This window comes from Penaeus monodon, chromosome 30 (genome assembly GCF_015228065.2).
Source record: "Penaeus monodon isolate SGIC_2016 chromosome 30, NSTDA_Pmon_1, whole genome shotgun sequence".
In the NCBI taxonomy this organism is placed as follows: domain Eukaryota; kingdom Metazoa; phylum Arthropoda; class Malacostraca; order Decapoda; family Penaeidae; genus Penaeus; species Penaeus monodon.
The window spans coordinates 26757148-26757465 of record NC_051415.1 but is presented as its reverse complement, the minus strand read 5'-3'; positions in this window follow the sequence as shown (position 1 = coordinate 26757465).

Here is a 318-nt window from a genome sequence, read left to right as displayed (position 1 = left end):
AGACTCTGTGTAACCTGAAATACTTTACATTTTCTAAGATTTTCTAAGCCTCTGTAAAATCTTACAGAACACTGTATGAGACATACACTGAACATTTAGTGTACCTAAAATCTTTGCTTTGTGAGCTGTTTTCCATGAAAATAATTTCTTAACTTTTATACCATAAGGCTCTGGCTAAATATAGATAACTTTTCTCATTTCTGCCATCCACATTCATCCTCTATACTTTAAAAAAAGGTAACCATAAGATTTACACATTTATGAGATGAGAATAACATAAGCCTCTGTTTAGTGTGTATGCTACAAAATAGAAGCATC